At 46.5% G+C, this 24,784-nt stretch overlaps 1 long non-coding RNA gene across 1 annotated transcript; it reads right to left on the bottom strand.

The window, feature by feature from the left end:
- Positions 1–1,461: 1,461 nt before the first annotated feature.
- Positions 1,462–5,139, bottom strand: LOC106150128. Its single transcript, XR_001236753.1, has 3 exons — positions 4,471–5,139; positions 4,297–4,370; positions 1,462–1,566 (listed from the first exon to the last, which is right to left on the bottom strand). It is a non-coding gene; the product is annotated as an uncharacterized LOC106150128 (long non-coding RNA).
- Positions 5,140–24,784: the final 19,645 nt, after the last annotated feature.

Below are 24,784 nucleotides of genomic sequence, written 5' to 3'. Positions count from 1 at the left end.
GTTTTTTTGTTTTCCATTCTCCCTCTTCTCTTTCTCCTTTCTCCTTTCCTCTTTTCCTTTGCCCTCCCTTTCCCTTGGCCTCTGCAGTCACAAATGACCTGGCTGTTAAAAACAGAAGCCACCTCAGGGGACCACGAGTCCAGAAGAGCGATGCTGCAGAAGAGCGATGCTGGCCCGGAGAGGAACAGGGTTCACCCAAGGCTGCGCCCCGGGTGGCAGCAGACGGGTCCTGAGACAGCTCCCCCCGGAATGCCTTTCCCCTCCCGATCGGCTTTGGAGGTCACTTGTGTGCGTTTCCCAAACTCTAGATTGAAAAGAAACATCATTTCTTTGTTTAGAAGAACAGTCAGGAATCTTTTTTTTTTCATTTGAGAGCTTCAGTGAGGTCAAGCAAGTAACGCTTTTGTAACGTCAGTGGTACAAGTGGTTGTCAGAGTGTAGACACAAAGCACGTGGCAGGAGGGTGCTCGGTGAGAGCCCGCTGTGGGTGTGGGTGACTGGCATTTCCTAGGACCACCCTGCTGCATGGCGCAATAAACAAAGCATTCTTCCAAGCACCATCTTCACAAAACGTCCTGGCTATTCCACCTGGAACCTTCAGCCCGAAAGCTGTGGAAAAGAACCAAACGTCAGCTGAAGAAGAAAGGAAGAGCAGTAGTAGCAGCCCTCTGTGGAACACTGGCTTCCTGTCACACATCCATCAGGTATCAGTATCTTTGGGCATAAAACTCAGGAGCAAGAAAAGCCGGGTTTTCTTGAGCTCAACCTTGGGTCTACCTCGAGCCACTGTTCTGCTTAGAGGCAAAAACTTAATGTAATCACTCTCAAGATGTCCTGGTCACCTCACATGAAAAGCCATGAACTCAGGCTTGGCTCCTTTTCCCTGAGCATGCCCATAACTTCTGAGTGACACACAACATGCATTTTGTTGGAGGAAGGCATGGGCAAGGCCATCTCCTGCCCTGCCTTGGGCACACCAGAGGGTGGCTTCTCCTGATCAGTCTCAGGAGTTAGAATTAATCCCCTTGGTGTCTGAAAACCTCATGCCATCCCATCAGGTAGGTCTATGCACCATTCATTTTCTTCCCTTCAGACTTAAAACCCACTGGATTCACGAGTTTATTCAGATTTTCCCTTCTGGGTTGTGGAAAGAACACACTTCCCATCCCTTTGAAGGTGGGTGATCTTGTGACATGGTTTGACTAACAAAACAATTAAGAGTAATGTGTCCCACTTCCAGCGAGCAGCTTTAAACCCCAGGGAATTGGTCCCTGTTCCCAATCATTAGTATTGGGTTTCACCCGATAGCATTTCCATCTTTCCGGGTCTTTGGGTGAGACTGATGTAAAGCACACATAAGATGGACAGACATATGGCAGGAGCAAGAATCGAAATATCATGGCTTGAAGCCATAGAGATTTAGTAGTTGTTCATTATTACCTGCTGAGATGGGGAGAAGAAGTAGTTTTAGAATGCTCTCCATGCTCCGTGGGGCTGTGGGAGGTAGGACAGTTCTCCGGGCCCCTGTGCCCCAGACACATGCCCAGAGCTTGCCCTCTGTTGCTCCTGCACATGATGGGTACAGATTTTCACTTCAAGGCTGGCTGTGGGTGCAGGCTTCTGAAAAATGGTTCATAACTCCCCTGGATTTTCAAATATTTTAGAGTTTCTTTTGTCATTTCCCACCAGAGGGTGGGTCTGCAAAGAGGAAAGATGAGAGGGAGCAAGGTGCGGTCTAGCCACACCAGGGCCTGTTCCCGCTCCAAATTCTTGGTCTCAGGCATTGATCTGGTTCTGCAGGGCGGGTTGGCCTCCTTGACCATTGTTCCCCTGCTAACGCATCGTTTACGGCATTAATGCTATGGCTCTAACCCCGGACAGCGACCTTTGTAAACGCTCAGGTTTATGCTCTTTGCAGATCAAAGGTCTTTTCTCTCAAGACTATCAGCTTTCAATTTCCTTTTTCTTTGGAACTTCTTTTTAAAAATTATCAAAGAAATATATGTACACAATGAAAATCAAATACAATTACCATAAGCCCAGTAGTTTAAAATGGCACCTTTTAACTCTTTTCACTCTCCAGTATTTATAGCTATAATCCTGATAATATAACCTGATTAACTTTCTTAGTTTTTCCCATTTTAGGCTTTATCTATGGACTTCGTGTGAATGGAAATATGCATGTAATAGTCCCAGTACCTCCTCCTCTATCTTCCAAATACTGGCTATGTTAATAGTCTTCTACTCAGCTTAATATATGCAGGAACTGCAACTGTATTTGTTCCTTAAATATCTGTTTACTTTTTCTCCCTGGTGCATTAATAGCTATCATTTTTGGAGCTATCATTTTTGGCTTATCTTGTTGGTGCATTCTTCCTAAAATCTTCACCAGAATTGTAAAACTCTGAATATTATGCTTTACCTACATAACCAAACACATCAGGTAACTGACTGATCAATTTTGTTCTGGGGGATTTTCCCCTAAAATCTATCTCCCTTAAGCCCTCAGTCTCCTACCAGGTGCATGCTAGGTCTCGAATGCTCCCTTTACCAGGATGACCCCGGCTTCTGTCTAGTTCCAGATGCTGTGTTCCCAAGAGTTCCTACCTTCCTCCTCCTTGGTGCACCCCTTTATTCTGGTGACACATTCAATAACACCTCCCAAGAAAGGGTACGGGGAGAGGTAGATGTGGGTTTCAAGCCGTGAGAATGCCTTTATTCTAGACTCCCTCGGGCTTGAGAACAGGTAGATTGAGACTTACTCCCCCTGGATCTGTGGCTTCCATGCTGGCTTTTGAGAAGCTCCTTGATACGGTTCATACCTAGATGTCCCTCTGGCACCTCCAATACTCATAACCTGGGTTTTTGGAAGGTGAGTGGATTATGGGGTATACCTGACTTGCAGTTAGGATGTAGGGTGCGGTTGGAAGAGCACCTCCCTGAGAGCACGACCTGGAAGGGTTTTATTGCCCTCTCGGATCCTCACTTCATGCTCTCTGCATCCTGGCTGCCATGGTGTGAGCAGCTCTCCTGGGCCAGGCCCCTGTGCTGTGCCCTTTCTTGGTGGGAGCCCAGCAACCACGGACTGAAGTGTGAGCCAAAATAAACCTCTCCTCCATTAAGCTGTAGGTGTCAGATATTTTGTCAAAGCTACAAGGAAAGTGAATAAAACACCCCTGTAAACTACAGGTTCTCTTGCCTTTGTACGTGACCTTTTATCCTCTCACTTGGAGCCTTTAGAGTTTTCCTATTAGTGGTATTTTAATATCTGAGCACTTCGTCTAAATGCCAGAATTTCCAATTCATTGTGTTGGACATTCTGTGCACCTTCCCAGCTTAGAAATTCGTATATTTTGTCATCAGATTATATCCTTAAGGCCTATGCACTTGCTAAGGTTGCATCTCAATAAAACTTCTTTTAAATTTTTCTTTTAAAAAATTTCTACTCTGTGTTTAAATCTAGTATATTCACTCTTTCATGTGTGTGTTTTCTCCTATGAAGCTGCACATGATTCTAGAGAGGAGAAGGCAGAAGTGACAGGGAATAGTGTTTGTGAAGGACCTGTGTGTGAAGACAATAGACTAATTACTCAGAATTTTACCTGCTACTCTTCTCGGGCTTATATAGGCCTGACCACTGCCCTGTGAAGTAGGAGCCATTGTCTTCATTCTACCAGTGAAAACGTCAAGACTCAGAATACGTAAGGAACTTCCCTAAGATTCCATGACTCGCTCGGGTTTAAAATTGATTTGGAGGTTCTCTGATCCCAAAGCTCACTTTTTAAAATGCAGAATGTGTTGTAACATTTATAAAGATTATATGTCCACAGATCAAAGACTCTGACCAGCCTAAACACACAGAACTTCAGCAGAGTACTGACTATGGTTTGGGCAAGTGTCCACGTGCTGTGAGTTTGGTTGCCAGCCTGTGTCTCTGCTGGGAGGTGGAGAATCCTTAAGAGGCAGGGCCCAGGGGGAGAAAATGAGGGACCTGGAAGGGTGATCTTAAAGGGGATGCTGGGACCCCAGCCTGGCCCTCTCTCATTCCCAGCCACCATGAGGTGTAGCGCTTCCTCTGCCCTGATTGCTGCCCCAACACAGGTCTAAAAGCAGCGGGCCAGCTGACCCTGAAACTTCCAAAACTGTAAACCAAAAGAAATCTTTCTTCCTCATAAGTTGATTATCTCAAGTATTTTGTCACAATGATTAAAAGCTAACAGTACCTCGTTATCAATTTTCTGAAAGCCAGAAGAGCCAGAATAAATGATTAACTTTTGAGGAGATAGATCAGCTTACCCAGACTTGTACATAACACAGCGTGCACATGATTTCCAACATCAGATGGTGCCTTCCAAATGTGTGCAATTTTTCTGTGTCAATTAAAAAATAAAAATAAATAAAAATGTAAAACCAGAGGGGAAAAAAGACACGACAAACAGGGGAACAAAGGCAAAAGTCAACAGTGCTTACCAGAAACAAGGCTGGACAGAGGACAATGGAATGACATCATTTGTTTCCGCTTTATTTCCTTTCATTATTTTATTTTACTTCTGGTGCTGGGGATTGAACCCAGGGCCACGTGCATGCTATGCACACACTCTGCCACAAGCTATGTCCTCAGCACTAAGGTTCCTGTTTTTAATCAGGCTTCCAGAGCACTTCCTGGGAACTAAAAGAAGCAGGAAGGAAAAACAGGCCAACAGCTGCCCACAGGAAATGTCTATGGGTAACACAGGTCAAAGCCCAGACTTGAGACTGCTTCCTTTTTATTCTCTTTCATTCTACTCCCTTAGGAAGGATAAAAATCTTCCTGGTCAACTCAAATGAAAATTTAAGCTCCCTGAAGCCAGGAGAAAGTATTTGAAGATTTTTTTTGTTTCCTCCATAGAGTCCTGCAAAGCTTAGTGATCTGTGGAAATGTTTTTAACTAACTAAGAAGGATCTCATGCTGCTGCTCCTGTCCCACTGGGATTCTGAGAGCATGCCGCACGGCATCAGCACTGACCACATCTCCATAGCCCCAGAAGCAGGTGGAAAATGCCCCTTGGGTCCCTTTCCCATTCTAAACCAGATTTCTGTGGGGGTGATTTGGGACTCCTTCATATATACATGAGATCTAAAACACAGCCAGCTGGGTCCCGTGCGCTTTCCTCAGTGGGCTACTTGTGATCCTTCCAGCTGATTTCCAGTTAATCTGTTTTGTTCCTAATTTGATGGCACAAAAAGAAACTAAGCATTTTGGTTCCTCTACTGACGGTGTAGAATACCTGCATCAGTGGAAATCTGCAGAAAATAAGGATAAATATTTCCCCAATAAGTGAAATCTCCAATTGGATTCCTTTCCACAATTAGATCTGGGAGCTTAGCATCCTGGTTTTAGCAACATGGTGATTAATACATTAAGCCAATTAAACTCTAAGTAACTTTTCACATGTGTTTGCCTTTTTTTTTTTTTTTTTTCCTGAGGCACACACAGAGAATTAGTCTGAACCAAAGGTGTAATTTATTTGTCTGCAGTCTGAGTCACCATGCCTCCTCAGGCCACCTTTCAACTTGTTCTTTTTTAATCCCTGTGGAATATTTTCTTCAAAACATGTGATTTATTTAGAAACAGGCTTCACAGCACAGAGCGTAACCGGTTCTCTGTCTCCTATTTCGGAATTTGCTCCCCTGACTGAAGACGCTTTGTCAACCTGCACTTCGCATATTGCTGCAGCCCTGAATGGGGATGGAGCAGTGGAAACCGTTGCTGTGGATGCTTTGTGATGGAAATCAGAAATGGCCACACTCCCCAGATGTGTCCGTCCATTTTGGAAAGGAAAAGCAAGGAGAGAGGAGAGGTTGCCTTCGCATCCTATTCCAAATCTGTTCAGCTGCATGGCAATCTAACACGAGATAATAGTATAGTTTAAATTAAAAAACAGCTTTCTTTCTAAACATTTACTTGGCTTTTGGCCTTAGGTGGAAACAGAATCAAAGGTGCAGACCTGCCTGGGTCACGTAAGAGCCTTCTGGCCAAAGGTAGATCGTACAGATGCAGGTGGCCCCATAAGGTGACAGTGGAGCCGAAATGTCCGTTGCCTGGTGATGCCATTGTGCACTGTGTCCCTCATGTGTTTGCGGTGTTACTGGTGGAAAAGACCTACTGTGCCGCCAGCTGCTTAAAACTACAGCGCGGAAGCGCAGCGTCTAACATTGCGCGTGATACTTGCGAGTGACAAGAACTGTGTTACAGTCCATGTACTTACCGTGCTATGTTTTCTCATCCTTATTTCAGATGTAGTCCTTCTACTGATTAACAATGCTAAACAGCCCCAGGCAGGTCTTTCCAGGAAACTGGCGTGCAGGTGGCCCCTTGGCCGTTGCTTTGCCTTAATCCTCCGCTTTCTCCACTGTCCACACTCCAACCTCTGAGTAAGCAGAGGAGAGAGAGAGGGCACAAGGCCCCGGAAACCTTACAATGTCTCACTGGTGCCACCAAGTGCAGCTTTCTCCATCACAGCCACAAGCACTTTCAGAGCTCTCCTGGAAACTTCCGACCCGCCCATCCCTGTGTGTTGGTCATACTTACACGCTGTGTCAGAGCCCTCGGCCAAGTCCCGCCAGGGCGGAAAGATCACGGGTGGCCATTTTCCCCACCGTCCATCTTCTCAGACACCTCCTGGCCCTGCCTTTGGTGAGATGACCACTCTCTCCACTGCACCAGCCAGCTCTGGCCTGTAGCCTCCTCCCGTCTCCATTAGGAAAAAAAATAAAAAGGCAAATACACGTGAAAAGTTACTTAGAGTTTAATTGGCTTAATGTATTAATCACCATGTTGCTAAAACCAGGATGCTAAGCTCCCAAATCTAATTGTGGAGTTTGTATCTCTTCAGTACTGCAGACTGGTTTCTACTCTACAAGTAATCCTAGTGGTTCTCATAAGGGACCCGTTGTCTGACCAAAAGTGGAACAGAATATACCCTTCCATAGAGGTGGGAGGTCAAATGCACACCTGCCCACAAGTCGTTCTCAGATGTCCTCTCTCAGCTCTTCTTATTCCCTGTATGTGGCAGGAAGTATAGGTGGGCAACAGGGAAGTGCAGAAAAAGCCATCCTCCCTTTGTGGCCTGGCTCTTTCATGGGAATATGTTCACTATTTGTGTATGAGAGTGTGTGTGTGAGTGTGTGTGTGTGAGTGTGTGTATGAGTGTGTGTGTGTGTGTGTTGTGCTGTGTTTGTTTGATTTTTGATTTTGTTCTTGGTTGCACTTTTCTCTCTCTGGTTTGGGGCCAGACAATGAGAAGATAGGAAGAGTGGCATTTCAGCATGCTGTTACCCTCTCCCTCCTTGACTAGAGTGCTTTTGTACTTTCTTGTGTGTGCATTTCCCCCACAAGTCCTGGACTTAAACAGGCTTCCAAGTTAATTTTACTCCTATTTTTCCATTAAGAAAACCAAGGTGAACAGAACTTAAGGGACTGGCTGGAGATTGCAGCGGGAATTATTACCTAAGAGACAAGAAGAAATGTGGAAAGGAGAGGAGGGGAGGAGACAGAAAGAAAGGAGAGGAGAGATGGGGGTGGGGAAGGAAGGGGACGGGAGGAGATAGAGAGAAGGGGAGGGAAGGAATGAAAAGGAAAGGAGAAAGAGGAGGAGGCTAAAGAAAGCCAGCTTAAGCAAGCTGGGCCCTGGGTATTTTGCTAGCTCATCATGCCAGAGACTTTTTCTCTCCCACAAGCACAGCCTCCATCCAGGAACCTTCTGTCCATCATATCTATTGCTTTCAGACTAGCTTTCTGTGGAAAACAAGTCATCTAAGGGCACCCTAAAAGCTTATTGATTACCAATGGTCCATTCTTTGCTAGGTACTTACAAGGAGGAAAAGAAAAATATAAATAAGCCCCAAATTTACTTCTGCAGAAAGAAATAGAGCAAATACCAATATGGCACCTTCCCAGCCCTGATCATTTCTTACACTCATTAAAATTCAAAAGCACAAATCCAAGTGTGTCCTGGCGGGAACTTCCCAGTCTCACTGATGGTTCGCCCCAGCCTCCTTTCCCACCTTCAGCAGGAGTTTTTCTGAAGGAAGATGGGGAAAGAAGGCACATGCTGAAGGCAGTGGTTCTTGGCTTGAGTGAGCGTCGAACTCGTCAGCGGACTGTGCACACAGCTCCCTGACTCTAGCCCAGCGGAGGCCTCACGATTCTTCAGAGCAGTAACTTGCATTTCTAACAATTCTCAGGTGCCTTAGTCTATTTGTGCTGCTGAAAACACCACAGGCTGAGTCATCCATGAACAATAAAATGTTATGTCTCACAGTTCAGGAGGCTGGGGAGCCCGAGATCAAGATGCCCCAGGACTCGTGTCTGCCGAGGGCTACTGTGCTTCCATGCTGGTCCCTCAGCACTGCGTCCCCTGGAGGCTGAAAGTTGTATTTTCACACAGCAAGGGCAGAAGGGCAAGAGAGAGCTCCCTGCAACTGCAAGCCATGTTACTAGGATGCCCATCCCACGCATAAGGGTGGCTTCCTCCTGGCTCGGTCACCTCCAAAAGGCAGCACCTGTTAATCCTGTTGGATTGAGGATTTTTTGCACATGAATTCTGGAAATAACCTCAAAATTCAAACCACAACACCAGATACTGCAGGCCCAGGCACCGCTGTCTGAGAACCATAGTAGCTCCGAACACAGATTGTGAAAGTCAGACCTCCTCCATCCAAATCTTGGCTCTGCCAATAACTGTGTGACCCTGGACAATTACTTTTTAGTGTTTCAGTTTCCTCACCTTTAAGATAGAAACAGTGGTAGGACCTTATAGTACTACCCACTTCATAGACTCAGACGGGAACTGAAAGTTAAAATGAAGAAAGCACTAGAATAATGCCCGGTACATAGTGAAGACTATGCAAAGTTGTTATGGTTTGTTTCTGGATGTCCGCCCAAAGCCTCATACTGTCATGGAAGGTGGGCTTTTTGGAGGCAGCTGAATCTGCAGTTTATGACTGATTCAGGGTCCAAAGCTGAGATTAAGGGTGTGAGTGCTACACTTTCTCTAGGGCAGGTAGCCTGCATACAATATAAGGGACAGAAAGAGGTTTGTCTCACTCTTCCTTTGCTTGCTTTTTCGATCTTCCACTACCATAAACTGTTTCCCCTCTGCCATGTGCCACCCTGCCTTGGAGCCAGCTGATTATGGACTAAGACCTGTACAAACTGTGAGCTAAACAAATCTTTTCTCCTTTAACTTTGGGTGTCAGTATTTTATCTCAACAGTGAGAGAAAAGTAACTAAGACAAAAGTGTTAGTTAATGTTTATACATTTTTAATGTCATTATTATTGCTCTGCAACTCCCTTCTGTCCTTGAGTAAGCAAACCTGCTCAGCTGAATGTCTTTTATGTTCTCCAGCACTGCCCTCTCAGTTCTGCTAATTATTAGTTCAACTCCTTCCCAAACCTCAGTTTCTTCATCCATAAAATGGAAGAGTTGGCTAAGCTGACTTTCAAGACTCCTTTTTATAGCATATATACAAAGTGATCTTTATTACTTACTGGGAACCCTTTGAATGTTCCTGGAGCATAAATTATGCCCCTCACTCCCTTTCTGACTGTCAAATATAAAAAATTTCTGTGTCCTGCTCAGTGTGAACAATGCCGCAGAGCTGACTGCACTCACCTTGATCCTGAGAGGCTCTACTCTTTTTGAAGTGTGTTTCTTGATTCCCTTCCCATTGTTGTGAAGGAAGGAAAGGGCAGGTTGTGGAGCTGGGCACTGTGCAGGTGCCTCGCACATCCCTTGGTCAGCCCTCTGGGTCAGGTGGCATTGTCCTGTGTTCCAGCTGGGGAGACTGGGCTTGGGAACACTAAGTCACCTGTCCAGAGCCAGCCAGCTGGCAAGTGGTAAAGTGGAGAGCCGAGCTCTGTGTTAGGTCATGAGGGGTAGAGAGGTGGGGACACAGACAGATACAAACAAAGAAGACCAGGGGTGCCAGTAGGCTTTGGGCTGCTGTGACGAAAATACCTGGAAACATCCTCATAAAGCAGGAAGGGTGTATCTTGGCTCATGGTTGGAGGGTTCAGTCCATGGTCACTGTGCTCTGTGGAGAGGCAGGAACATCGTGGTAGAGGGAAGCTGTTCACTTCACTGTAGCCAGGAAGCACAGAGAGATAGGGAGGGAGCTGGAGAGGAAGGGATCAAGGAGCAGATCTAGGCCCAACCCCACCTCTTCAACTAAGAGCAACATGGTGATTTCTGCCACTTCCCAATCATGCCATCAGATTATGAGCCTTTTAGGGGTTAATCCATGGGTGGGATTAGAACCCTGTGGTCCTTTAGACCTTATGAAAGCCCCACCTCTGAGTGCATGAGACTTTTGAGGGACATTTTAGATCTAAAGCATGATGCCAGAATACCCTAGAGGGGCCAGAGGATGGCAGGCACACCCCTGGGTGCTTGGCCCGATTCTCCCGGGATCAAAAGTTTCATTGTTCCTGTGGTCTCGGGAGGGCACATTCTCCTTCCAAACCTGTGTGATGGGTACTTCCTGCAGAAATGGGAGCACCTGGGGAGAGACGGCCTGAGCTCTGTTAACCACCCTCCTCTCTCAGCTCAGTCGTGGGGAGGATGAAATCAGAAGGTGCCTAGTTCACACCCTTTCCCAGTGAGGGCATCCTGTCGCTCCTCTATGCCCTAAAGCTTTACGGGGTGATGGGAACTCCAGCTGTCCCTCCATGCACTCCCCTCCGCCACTCCTGTGCTCACCTGTGCACCCGAACCACACCACCCTCCGAGGCGCTCTGAGGCCTACACCTCATGCAGGACAACAAGGCCCACAGAGCTCTCCTCCCTCCTTGCACCGTGCTGAGCAGCCTGGGTGTTGTCCCTTAGCTGGGGACACGCCCATCCCTGACCACTTCCTCTTCTCAGCTGAACCCATATGTGGAAGCCCTAACCTCAAAAGAAAGTGGAGGTTAAATGAGAGTGGGCTACGGGTGTAGCTCAGCAGCAGAGCACTCATCTGGTATGCGCAGCACCCTGAGTTCTATTCCCAGCACCCTAAACAAGTAAATAAAAAAAAGCCTAAGTGAGATCATTAGGATGGGCACTTCTCCAGTGTGACTATCATCCTTGTACTGCTCCGCCACAGGGAAGGAAGAACCTGAGTCATTTGTAGGGGAATGCACCTTGACACCATGATGTTACGTGAAATAAATCAGATGCATAAGCTTAAATATCATGATTTCTCTCATATGAAAAACCCAAAGAATAAATAAATTAAAAATTAAATAACAAATAAATAAAAAATAAATAAAAAATAAAAATAAATTAAAAACTAGAAGATAGATAATGGGAAACATGGAGATAGATCATTTGCCAAAGGGAAGAGGGCCAAGAGCCGGAGGGAGGGGAGAGGGAAGGGACGAAGGAGGGACGGAGACGTATGATGTGAGTGCACCAACTCCCCGCAAGGAGGGTGAGCGCTGTGTGATTTCAATTAAATGAAATTAAAATGAACATTTTATTTCATTTCAATTAAAATGAAAAAAAGACGGGGTCAGGACATACACACACACGGAGGAGACAATGTGGGGACACAGGGAGAGGACAGCCACCTGCAAGCCACAGAGAGGCCTCAGGAAAACCAACTCTGCCTGTGCTTTGATGTAGAAACTTCAACCTCCAGAATGGGATAAAGTAAATTTCCCATCTCTGATGCTTCATTACGGTAGAAGCAATCGCTCCTCTCGCCCTCTCTCCTCCGTCCTCTTTCTCTCTCTCTCTCTCTCTTTCTCCTTCCTTTCATTCTGCAATATTTGCACAACCATAATGAAATATATTGAGGGTGGGACCAAAATCTAAGCAGAAAATTCATTTACATTTCACACAGACCTTATGGACATAGCTAATTTGGTACAGGTTTTTTATTGTAAGTGCATTTTGACTGTGATCTGTTGTGTGAAGTCAGATGTGGAATTTTCCACCGTGGTGTCATGTGGGTGCTCAAAATATTTTGGATTTTGGAATGTTTGGGATTTTAGAGTTTCAGGTTAGGGATGACCAACCTTTAATCTTTATTCTCATGTTGTTCAAAAGTTGATCCCATAGATGGTCCCATGCACTGAGAAACCCTCCTCTTCTTCCTCCACACCCTTATGCTCATTTCCACCTCCACTAGCTGCTGTTACTGCTTTCTTTTGCCTGCCTTCCACATTTCATTATGCAAATGCAAGCAAATATAAACACATATTCATATTCCCCCCGTTCTCACCCCCAAGTGGGCAGAACAAGTCACTTCATACTTGGCAATTTTCTGTTTTTATTTAGTGATATGCCGAGGAGATATTTTCGATTTTAGTTCACAAAGAGCTTCCTTATTCTTTTCTACGGTTCAGGGGCATTCCACCCTGTGTGGGAATCGTACATTTAGTTAGCCAGTCCCTTAGACAGGGATCCTTGGGTCATTTCCAAGTTTTTAGTAGCCCGAACAATGCCGCACTGTATAATCTTATCATATGTCAGCTCAGACTTGTCAGATATAATCCTAGCAGTGAGGTTGTTGGGTCAAAGGGAATATATTTGAAATGCTAATAACTATGGCTGTTAGTAGGGGCTGTTATCATTTTGCAGTCCCACTAAGAAAGAATGACAATGCCAGCTTCCCTGGCACATAGCCAACAGAGCATTTTGTCAAACTTTTGGAATTTTACCAATTCGTTCAAGGGAAAATTGTATCCCAGCATAGTTTAAATTTTTTATGTCTTTGATTATGAATGCTTGCAAGTATTTTGGACCATTTATATTTCTTATTCTCTCAACTGTCCATGACCTTTTGTCCATTTTTTTTTTCTATTGATCTTGTGGTTTTTCTATTTTTTGTCACTGGGAGCTCTTCATATACTTTGGAGAAAAGCACTTTTCCATGTCATGAGCTACAAATATTTCCCCTAGCTTTTGTCTTTTTTGTGTTGTGCTTTGGGTTGTTTCCTAGCTAGACTTTTAAAATCTACTTTATTTTTAGCTTTTAGATCTTGAGACATAGTTAGATATGCTATTCTACTCCAAGGTTACTTTGTCAGTCAGAGTCCCAGTGGAAATCAAATGGCACTGTCAACTTAGTATAATTCAAGAGGGGCTTATGCACAAGGGAACTTATTAGACGAATCCTACTTTCACAAGGTGTGAGCAAGGTTTAGGGGGCCCTCAGGAGATGGTAGAGAATCAGGACCTAGCAGCAACTGAGGCATCAGCACTCCTAGGTTCAGGGGCTGGGGTGATAGCAGTTATCACAGCCTGAAGGAGAGACAGTTGTGAAGACCAGGTTGGCTAGAAAACAACACCAAATTTATTGGCAGAAATAGTCACCTACAGGACACCCAGATCCTCATTTTCTTCACTGTCTCCCAAGCCTTGTGATGAGGATCTTGTCGGCACCGTGGAGGGCCTCCTGCCTTTCAGGAGGTGAAAGAGGCAGAAGGGGTCTGAGCTTTGCCAGGGGCAAAGGGGAATGGAATCCATGCTTTCTGATGGTGCTTACATCATTTTACCTTTTTTTGTGTTTAAGCCATGAGTGTGTATCTTGGTGCACAATGTGTACCATGGTTCCAACCTCACTTTTTTCTGTAATGGCCATCGCTTTGTTCCACGGTTATTACAAAGTTTATCTTTACCAGTGATCAATGTCTACCGTATATTGCTGTCCATGTGTACACTGGGGTACATTTCTAGGTTTTTGTTCTGTTTCCTTGGACAGTTTATTCATGTGCTACTCTGCATGAATCACCAGGGCCTTACAATGAGTTTTAAGAACTGGGAAGAGCAGTTGTCTTTATTTCTCTTTTATTTTAGAGTTTTATCAGTCTATGACTGATGGCTCATTTTGAATGAATCTGCTTGTCTACTTCCGAAGGTGGAAAACTTGTTAGGAAATGTTGGAAAACTGTGTTAAATTTATACATTTATTTAGAACATCACCTATTTCTTTAAGACAATGATTTGCAAAGAAACTTAACAAACCTCACTTTCCTACCGCACCTTCCTGCCACACCTTCCAGAAAAATTATCATTGGAAGCAACAGAAACTAAGTGGCTTTTGTGCATCCCGATGGGACACACAGATACCACATACTTCCTAGGGTTCCCACCAGGAAGGTGCAGCCTCACCTTCTAATCATGGGAGGAGGTTACAAAAAATCTAACTGGGGACATTTTTAACAAAAGATGGCCAGAACTCTTAAAAAACCTGCTGTATATTTAAGGACAATGGAAAGCTGAGGACCTGTTGTAAATTAAGAGACATGGAGGAGATACGACAGCTATACACACTGTGTAGTGCTACTCGGATCCTGGGTCAGGGTAAAAATATCCATAGAGGATGTTAATGGGGCAACTGATAAAAATGCACTGTAGATTAAATCATGATATTTTGTCCTATCAAATTGCCTGCATTTGACTATTGTATTGAGGTTCCATAAGAGATTATTTTTGTTTTTACAAATTTCCTACTGAAATATTCAGGAGTAAGGGGCATGGTGCTTTCTATTAACTTTCAAATTGTTCTAGAAAAGCATAATATATATAAAGCAAATGCAGTAAAATATCAGTAACTGATAATCTGGGTGAATATATAGAAATTCTCGGTAGTGTTCTTGCAACTTTTGTAAATTTAAAATTATTTGAAAGAAGTTAAATTTGTTTGCATGAGTAGATAGGGAGGAAAAAATGTTAACAGGAATGAAATTCTTGCTTTTAGCCAATTAAGATTGATTCTGCCTTTTAACACATTAGTGAGAAACTCAAGAGGGAATCAATCCATTAATCCCTATCAGTCAATCTTATTTTCACTCCCAATAGTTACTCTTCACCACTTTGGTTAAGACACACAAGCACACGAGCACACACACACACACACACACACACACACACACACATGCAAACACCACCTTCCATCTGCAGCAGGACCAGTTAGTCTTCATTGGGCATTAACCACAGGCTGAGAAAAGACACAGAAAACACGTAATGGAGCAGAGTTTGCCCCTGGGCCTTGGGTTTTCCGAGGGTCCATGACCAGAGGATGATATTTGGTTTTGGTTTACAAAGTCCAAGGGGTAGAGCTCAGTGGCACTGCGCTTGTCTGGCAAGTGTGTGGTCCTGAGTTCAATTCTTGGTACAAAAAAAAAAAAAAAAAAAAAGAATCACTGGAATGCAGAGGGGAATCTCCCCAAAGCTTCTCTTTGGGTCCATCTCCACAATGCTAGCAAGAGCTGCATCCCCAGCCCCACCGTCTATGGCTGTTCACAGTACACCAGCAGGTGTTGTTATCCACTCAGAAACACCTTGCATGGAGGAACATTGTTTTCACTTGCACCTGTGGAAATGACCTAGTGTTCCTTGGCAACTGGCAGGCAGTGCTGTCCCCACTGTCCCCAGAGCTCAGGTACACCTTGCCGGTGGGCAGGGAGGTGGCTGCCAGCAGGATGTCAGGCTTCCAGTCACAGTCAAACCACGAGAACACTCCCAGGAACAGATTGCTCTTCGCCTCACGAAGTGTGGCCTGATGCCCCAGGGAGCTGGTTCCCTGAGCAGCGGGAAACCCAGGCGCCTGGGAGAAGGCCACACTCATGAATTGCATATGTGCCAGGAAAGCGCTCACAAATAAATGCTTGGGTTGTGGAGGAAGACACAGAATCCCTGATAGAAGGAAACATGCTGGTGTTCAAAAAAAAAAAAAAAAAAACCCACAGAAGCAGGGAGCTGTGGGAGCTGGAAGGTGTGGCAGGAAGGTGGCAAGGCTTCAGGATGATGGAGGACCCTGCGGGGAGCAGGAGAGGAAGGGGCCTCCCACCTGGGCGGGCAGACTCCAGCCATTGATGGATAGGGTCCCACATTTCCTGACTGCTCTTCTGTGTGTTCCGTGTTTCTCTGTGGTGTGTGTGTGAGTATGTGCAAGAGACAGACAGAGAGACAGACATAGACAGAGAGATGGAGATAGAGGATAGGGACTCATGCTGTTAGCTAATGATGCCAGGATTCTAATAGTTTATTAATCCTCAATTCTTAGCTGAGCCAGATTAAGAAGTGGCCCAGCTGCGCAGCAATTGTCCCAAATCAGCACCCTTCTGCAGTGCTCCTGGTTCTCCAGGGAGGGCCTGTGCATGGCTCCATCTTCTTGTGCTTGTGTGCTTGCAAAGTTTGAATTGGATTTATCTCTTCTGAAGCTCACGTTGGAATCTGAATTCCAGTGCAACAGTACCCAGAGGGGGTGGGGCCTCTGAGGGGGGATTGGGAGCGGGGCGCTGCCTCATGAGTGAGTTAATGTCTTTCTTGAGAGGCTGGTTTAGTTCTCTTAACACTGGATTAGTTACCTCGAATTTGGGCTGTTATAAAGAGAGCCAGGCACCTCCTCTCCCTCTTGGGCACACACAGGTGCCTCTTGTTTGTGCCCACTGACTTTTCTGTTTTTCTACCAGGAACTGAAGGGCCACATGACCCTTGCCATATGTGATCACCCTATGTTGGATTTTCTAGCTTCCAAACTGTGAGCCCAAGTGAATTTCTTTTCTTATAAATTACATAGCCTCAACTATCTTGTCATAGCAATAAAAAACACACAAAGACAGTATCTATGCCTTGGCATCACTGTGCTTTGTTTCTGATAGTTAACCATTGTGTCTCAATGGCTCTTAGGTGACAAGAGCCAATCTGCCTTTGCCTGCAGAATTCCTCAAGTGTCTGGAAGTCATAGCCCCTTGGCAGTGGCCCCCAGCAATGACTAACTGGTAAAGGAGTTTGAAAGTCTGGGTTGGATCCTTTGATACAGGACACACTCTAAGGAGGTATAATTTTTACCCCAAACTCCTCAGCAGCATGGGACTGAAGTTCCTCTTTGCAGTTTGGCTTGGGAGCTGCCCTTTTCCAGCAGTACTGTCCCCACCCTGAGCCACTTCCTCCAGGACACTGCCTGCATCTGTCACTCGCTCACAGGTCCTGGTCTCAGGGCCTGATTCTGGGGAGCCTGACCTGAGATGACCCTGAACTCAGTCCTAGAGCTGAAACCAGGAAGAGAGAAAGGACATTAATCTCTCAGAACTTGGCTTGATTGGAAAGAATCCTTGGAATTCACTTGTGAGAGGGAGTCTTTCCCACCCAAAAGGTCAAGGACAGTGCCTTCTAAGGAATGCACGTTCACTTACCTGTGGGCTCCCTTGTTTTCTGGTCAAGACTACAAATCAGGGGCCTGAGAAGATCTGCTTGCGACAGTGGTGTTGGGTTTGCACCTGGGCTGCAGGAGGAAAGGAGCAAAGCTGGAGTGGCCTTCCGCTCCTACTCTAAATAGCAAGTAGAAGTATGTTTCGTAACGATGACAGCCTCTTCTGTTACCCTGCAGAGGAAGCTGCTTCTTAGCAAGAAACAATAGGTTTGTACCCAGGTCCTCTGCGGGGCAACTAAGAACTTCAAGGGCCTCTCTGTGATGCTGAGATGTCCTTCGAGGCGGGGTGCTGAGGGGCAGGACATTCACGACCCCTCCCTCCTGGTGACCTGAGTAAAACTCAGACAGCGGAACAGAGGAGACTCTCGGTGGCTGGTACTTGACGAGTCACAGCTGGGCAGCTGTTCTGGGCCATGATCTGTCTTTCTTTTGTGAATGAGAAGTTTGGGGGCCTTCAGTTCAGAAGCCAGCCGCTTGCACACTCGCTACCTGTCAACCCTGTCTTTTAAAAAGTCTGCGATTTGCACATCATGAGGTTAACAGGATAAATTACATCCAGCTAATGGACCTAACAAACGTACAAAGGATGTGGCTGAGCTAATTCTGCAGTGGAGAACAGCTGCCAAATTTATGCATCACCCATGAAGGCTAGGTGCAAGCTTGCTTGCAGGAGATGTGGGGAATCTGATTTGACCAGCTCTCACGAACTCTGGGGCTGGGGATACATGAAAGGAACAAAGCCTGCCTGACCTCTGGCGAGCTTCTCCTGGAACAGGGGCTTAGGACTTGTGTCCTAACAGATATGTGAGGAGGTGGACTCCAGACCTGCTTGGTATCAAAGTCAAAGAAAGTCCTGGGCAGGGTGGGATCCACCTCGGCTGAGCAGAAAGGGTGAGAAGCTGACTTTTCACTAGAGCTCCAAGGAAGGGGTGCTGGTGTAGCGGCTTGGAGTGTTAGGGTAGTAAAAGCCCTTACACCATAGAGCTGCTCTGAAAATTAACTGAGATACTACGAAGTGTTTGGAAGACAAGGAGAGCAAACGTTAACTGACAGTTCACGTTAAGGGTAGGGAGGAGTAGCTGGCCTAGAAAAGGAACATACTGTGAATTAATGCACACACACACAACTATATACTACTTTAGATCTATTATTATTTAGTAGTGAACAATAATGTAGTATTATAATAATCACATAAAATGTGTGCAATATATCAACATATTATATTTGTAAAATAGGCAAGATATATTAATATACTGTCAAATAATTTCTTTTCTTATTAATACATATTAAAGGTCATCAAGCTTTGTATATTGTTATCATACATTAATAGAGCATACATATGCATATTATATTAATATATATAATTATAATTATGCTACAGTATGTGCTTAGCCAGGACAAGCTGGGACCTCTGCCAGGGAGGGGTCTCCCAGAGGTCCCTGGGAAGCTGAAGCCCCTAGAATGAGGAGGAGTAGGTTGGTGAGGGCCCCAGGGGGACTGACAGATGAAAATACTGCTCAGTGATGGGCAGGGCAGGGAGGCCACTGCCTGAAAGAGCCAGCTGGCTACGGATGGGGAGTGTGGGCCAAAGGACGAGGCTGGCTGTAGCGATGCAGGGAGACGTGGCCAAGGGTTCCAGGACCAAGCTCCAGTGCACCAAGTGAGCGAGAACATGGCAAGAAGCCGGGGCCGCTGCAAAGAGCTGGAGTGCTGGGTGTGTCCACCGACTGCAGCGTCCCTGGGAACCCTGGAGCAGGAGGTGGGCCAGGTGGTTGTGAAGAGGAGGGCGGGTGTCTGTCATGCCAAGGGGGTGAGAGAGCAAGGCATTGAGGACACAGGGCCCTAGGTGTGGGGGCAGACAGAAAGTGTCATGTCTGCAGAGAGGGCGTATGTCTTGGGGAAAGGTTGGCTTCTATTTTAACGTGTCTAGCATTAGCATTTGAAAATTGGCTAAGCTTGTTTTCCTGGTGTAAGATTCAGGATTTATAAACTCAGTTGGACTTAGGAAAATAGGCTGGGAATTTGTCACCCATACCCTGTCACCAGTCGAGTCATTGGCTCGCTTGCTTGTTGACTGTTAGTAACTGACCAGCTCAGGCACCTAAGTGTGTAAGCACCCCTCCCCTGCCCTCACACTGTACACATGCAGTGTGCACCCGTAGGGACGTGTTGCACCACTGTAATAATTGGTCTTCTGAGAATCCTTGGGAATGATCAGGACGATGACTAGGAGACACCAGGAGGCCTTTTGTGACTCTGTAACGGGACGGATGTTTAGACAATTACAGGTCCCAAACGGAAAGGCTCACCATGAGGAAGTGCTCTCCTCCTTGGAGTTGTTAGCAGGCTGGCAGAGCAGGGGTTCCTATCCATCCTGCATGAACGAGCAGGCAGCCGCATCGGGACTCGGCTCTGATGGCCACAGCCTTGTGATTTCAGTCTTAAAGATGGTACCTTGGAATCCCCTTTTTTTCTATCTCTAATTTTTACTTTCTGCCTAAGGTCTCAGGAGAACAGCCCATCCATGTTCTGAGAGCCTTAGGGCCCCCCACCCTGCTGTAGCAGGGTGGACGCTGCTTTCTCCCTGGAGTTTGTGGGGCGGCACTTTCTGAAACCCCGAACTTCACGCTGATGAAGCCGGTTGTGCTACAGCTTCATAGTGTACAGCAGACTCCCCCCAACCTAAATGTCACTCCCACCCCAATTTCCTGACCCAGGAGGACGCCTGACCCAGCAGGAACAATTTCCTGTCTACTGCTCGTCGTCTCCCTCCACTCTGCTGCCGCCACCCCCACCTTTCACTGCCTCCTGGGGCAGCAACCTAACAGGTGCTGAGCAAGCGCCACCATCCCACAGAGATTTCCAGAAGTGCAGAACCAGAGATTTCCACACTGCTTGTGACCCTAGGAAAGCTGCCCACGTGAGACCGTTTTCCTCTGAGTCGTAAATGAGAGGCATTAGGACAGCCCCATCCCTGTAGTCCTCATGGAACTGTCCAGTGGGAAACTCTGCCCTGGTTTCTGCTGCACCATGCCTGGCCTTCCCCGAGAGCCTGGCTGTGGTGCCACCCTCCTCCACCGCTGTATGACAAGCTCCCAGATGCCTCATCCAGCAGGAACCTCTCAGAGCCACACAGCAGGGGAGTTCAGGTGGCAGCACACCAAAAGGTCGTACTACGGAGGCGAGAAAATAACCCTGGACCAGGACCCAGCTCCTTCAGTGGAGCCAAAGCCCACCTCCAGCATCCTTCTGCCTCCTCCTTGGAGACACAGAGTTGAAGGCAGAGATCTCTGGGGTCCAGGGTGGTAGTCAGCTTTCTGTTACGGTAACAGTTGCGCCCCTGAGACCATCAGCTTAGAAAGAACAAAGGCTGGTTTGGTTCCCAGCTTTGGAGATTTCAGTTCAGGGTCAGTTAGCTCTGTTCCTTTGGCCCTTTGGCAAGGCAGCACATAATGTGGGACTGCTCAGGGAGCAAGACCACTCACCACATGGCTGGGAGGCAAAGGACAGGAAGTGGGGCAGTCCGGGTCACGCTTCAAGGACGCGTCCCATAGACCTCACTTCCCCGAGAGCGCCAGAAGCGCCTCTGACACAAGGGTCTCGGGGACCATCCCTAAAGCTCTGTCACTTGTCAGCCAGGAAAGAATCTAAATGAATATTTTTCCGCTTCTCTATTCTTCTTCGGTTGTAGAATTAGTAAATCAAGTGAAGCCTGGACCCTGTCCCGGGTAGTGGCTATTTTGCTGCACTTACTAGCTCTAAACCTCAGTGATTTCTTCTTGACACTTGCAAGGACCCATTTTCCTTGTGTGAGTGCAGGCCCCCAAGCCCTTACATGACCCCCAGTGTGCCAGGGTGCTGAGGGACCTGAATGACATCCAGAGATGCAGTACAAGAAAACGGGCTAAGCTGGAGCTCCAGAGTCCACTGTGTCCCCTTCCTGGCCAGAGGGAGTGCTCGGCCAGCGAAGGGCTCCACGGATGAGTCAGCAGAGGATGGCGAACAGGGCCCTGGCGGTCCAAATCCAAGACTGAGCAGAATATTGATTGCACAAGGCTGCAGGAAGGGCTGGGGGCAGGGAGAGACATGCACACCCAACAGATGCAGGGACAGAGGCAAGAGCAAGGCTGTGGCTCTGACTGCTGCACACGGCTCTTTCTCCACTAAAGCCTGAGTCACTGCCGATGCCTTCCAAATAGGCTGGCGGTGAGCCGGGAGGGCAGGGAGGCAGGGAGGTGTCAAGCTGATGATGGGCTGTCAGCAGCCGCATTTGTTTATTTCCGAGCAGGACTGTATTCATCAGCCACCACACTGACCCCTGGCTGGGAGGGGCTGAGTCCAGGGAGCTGACAGATACAGTGGGTCCCGTTGTGCAAGGGCGAAATTGCCGCAGAGAATGTGACTTTCCAGGAGAAGCACTAAATACCTCCCAGGCAGAAGAAAGCATTCATGTTGCTCTTCTGCACAGTGCAAGCTTACCTGAGGACGACTCTGCCCTCTCCCCCTTGGCTACCTCTGGAATTAATCTTCCAGAGTTAGATGGTGACTGCGAAAGAGAAATGAAAAATGTGGTCCTTAAATACTGAGCACCAGGTGCAGGGTCCTGGATGTCAGGAATGGGCATGTCCACACCATTCTTGTTCTACATTATCTGGTACACACTGCACAGTTAGCAGCCCAATAATCCAATTTAGCAGACATTTAGGAAGCAGCAACTCTGCACCCAGCCTGCTTCCAGCTGCAGGAGCTCCCAATGTGACCAGCTCTAGGCCGTTTCATATATATATTTTCTCTCTGTTTCAACTTCCTGATGATTTTGATAGTTGTCAGGAGAAAATTTGTATTATAGTTGCTTAATTGACAAGCCTGTGAGTAGTCACTCAAAGACTAAACATCCTTACATTTCAATTTTGTCTGTTTTATGAAAGAGCCAAAATAAATTGAAGCTGTGAAACCTTAAAAAAATATTTTTTTGCCACAAAGGAGAGGACAAGAAAAGAGATTAGAGCTAACATTAATAGATTGGCATTTTTATGTATGCATGAACACAAACACACATCTGGTCTATGTCTCAATTTCAGAGAGTATTAACTGTCTCCTTCCAAAGTGAGAGGAGGGGCCAGGCATGGTGGCTCATGCCTGTAATCCCAGCACTAGGGAGGCTGAGGCAGGAGGATCATTACAAGTTCAAGACCAGCCTGGGCTACAAAGTGAGCTCAAGGCTGGCCCAAATTGCATATCGAGACTCTGTCTCAAAAAGACAAAAACAAACTGAGAGGAGGCAGACTGGCATTCTTATACTCTCTCCATTTTCCTTCCTCTTCTGCTTCAGTTCTCCTATGTTCTTATTGTGGGTTGAACAAGTCTCCTCAAAAGTCATGTTGAAGTTCTGACCTCTGGGTGTCTGTGGATATGGCTTATTTGGAAAAAGCATCTTTGCAGAAGTAATCAAGTTAAGAAAGGATAATCCTCACAAACAGCAGGAAATTTGGACACAGACACAGAGAGGAAAGAAAATCACAGGAAGACAGAAGCAGAGTTTGAAGCGCAGCACCTGCAAGCCCAGGAATGACACACATTGCTAGAAGCAAGGCCTGGCCCTGTTCCCTCGAGCCTCCAGGGGGACTGACCCTGTCAACACCTTGATCTCAGACTTCCTGCCTCCAGAACCACAAAGGAAATAAAATCCAGTTTTTTAAAGCCACCCTGTTCCTGGTACTTTTTTTAGGCAGTCTTATAAAAACACGTGATAATGTTTGCATTGTTCAGGTTTGCGTTATTCACAGTCTGTCGGGCGATCATAATTCTTGTTGGTGTGCCATGTGTGCTGTACATTGCAGTAGGTTCACTGTGCCATGTCCACGTCTTCGGGTCTGCACAGAGTTTGGTCTCCTCTTCCCTCACCTTCCTTTCCTGAACTCCTGGTGAGACCCTCCCCTCCTCCCGCCCGCTCTTCTTCCCTTTCTTTGTGCTGTGTTTTTGCAGAGCCGCTCAGTGCTTCTTTTCATCTCACACCCGCTTGCGGAGCTCTCTCCAGACATCCTGCTTGCTCTCAAGTGGGGAGGGAAACCTCACGTTCCCCTTCCTTTGCTGACACTGAGTTGTCCTCCTCCAGAAACAGCTTGAGGCCTATTTCCTTTTCTCTTGTCTGAAACAGGCAGAGGAAGGAATTTAGTAGATGTGATCCGGTACCCTGGCTGGACCTTCTGGACTTCCTTTCCCTAAAGGACCTTCTATTAAATATCCAGTACCAGGACCCCCTTGTCCTAGCTGAAAGGCATGTCCCACCCCATGGGGAAGCATCCGATGGCTCTCCTGAGACCCTGTCAGTCCCGGGGACCTCTCTCTATGCACGATCCTGTTTCACTGTTTCCCTCTCACAGCTGACTCCACCGCTGCTGGGGTCAGAAGTGGAGAAGCGTGAGCTCCTCTCGCACCCACCAGCGTCACTGCTCAGGCTCGGCGGGGTTGGCTGAAGACCCAGCTGTGTCTCATTCCACAATCCCAGGTTTCTTTTCTTAGATTCTGGCTTGAATTTTTTTTGGTGGGGGGTTGTTGCACTCTTTTCTTCCTTGATTACTGTTGGAAGTTTTTTTCTCCTCTTTCTTCTTGCTTGTTTAAACTGTTTTTATTTCTTATTTGTATTGAAAATTTGTTTAAAATTCTGTAAATCTTAACTCAGAAGTTTGCTACTAAAAATAGTGACTAATGTGAAATTTATACTGAACATAATAGACCATGAGTGTCTCCTGGACGGACAGATGAATACATATGCTGTTACTCAGACTTCTAATTCCATCACTGTTGTTGTAGAAAGGAATGAAGAAAGGACCACCAGTGATGACTCAGTCTTATGCAACCACCATCATGAAGGTTGTCCACTCTTGGCCAAATTGTCCTTAAGTGGTACACAGCTGATGAAATGGAACCTGGGAAATTTCAGCATACCTCAAAAGAGAGGATAGGATAGTGAGCTTTGTGAATGGTGCCCAGAGTAGAAATATAGGATAAAAAGGATGGTGGCAGATCAGACTGTAGATAGAGCCAGGCAAGTACACTAAAGTTCAAATGAATGCAGTGGCTGGGACTGGCTGATGACACCCTGAGCAGTATCTGGAGCAGGTACTGATTTCAGCTAGGGCTTTCACCTTTACTCTCAGGTTGTTCCATTTAGGTGACCTGCTATCTGTATCCCAGTGGAGCAGTCTTCCTATTCCTCCATTTATTCATTAGTTTTATCTTCTCATCTTTCCAAATGTGCCTTTTGGGGAAAATTTTAAAAATCTAGTTAGGCAAGTGCAACAGGAACCCTGCCATCATCAATACTCACCATGATTTATTCATTGCCCACAAAGTTCTAAGCCTCAAGCACTCTGCTGGCCATTCCCCTACTATCCTCACACAACCTCATGATGCAGTATAAGGGTGTTCTTGCTCCTCTTTGGGTCTGTCTGGGGGAAATGGAGGCACAAAAGTGGTTCATTTCTTAGCAAGAGACATTGAAGCCGAACAACCCAACAACTTAGCCTGGGTAGGAATCACCTTGGGCCCCAAAGAGTCCTGAGGCCTGCGCCTTCCACTGCAGGCTGCATGGCC

Source organism: Chinchilla lanigera, unplaced genomic scaffold, assembly GCF_000276665.1.
Source record: "Chinchilla lanigera isolate Chin_1 unplaced genomic scaffold, ChiLan1.0 scaffold00064, whole genome shotgun sequence".
NCBI lineage: Eukaryota > Metazoa > Chordata > Mammalia > Rodentia > Chinchillidae > Chinchilla > Chinchilla lanigera.
Note: the sequence above shows the minus strand (reverse complement) of the source record. Positions and strands in the feature narration are given on the sequence as shown.